Raw genomic sequence first — 266 nt, 5'->3', positions numbered from 1 at the left:
GCTTTCATATGCATATATTGGATTCATTCTATCTATTATAGTTTTCGAGTAAATCAATGAAATGTGAAAATACTGATTGGATTGGATTCATTCTATCTATTATAGTTTTCGAGTAAATCAATGAAATGTGAAAATACTGCTTTTTCGAACGTTTTCATTTCAATTTTTCAAATTTGAACGCGTATTACAACAATATGGATTGGAATTTATGGATTGGAATGTATCTATACTTGCTACATTCCCCAAACATTCAGCTTTCATATGCA

Source organism: Nicrophorus vespilloides, unplaced genomic scaffold, assembly GCF_001412225.1.
Source record: "Nicrophorus vespilloides isolate i.1.1-1 unplaced genomic scaffold, Nicve_v1.0, whole genome shotgun sequence".
In the NCBI taxonomy this organism is placed as follows: domain Eukaryota; kingdom Metazoa; phylum Arthropoda; class Insecta; order Coleoptera; family Silphidae; genus Nicrophorus; species Nicrophorus vespilloides.
Note: the sequence above shows the minus strand (reverse complement) of the source record.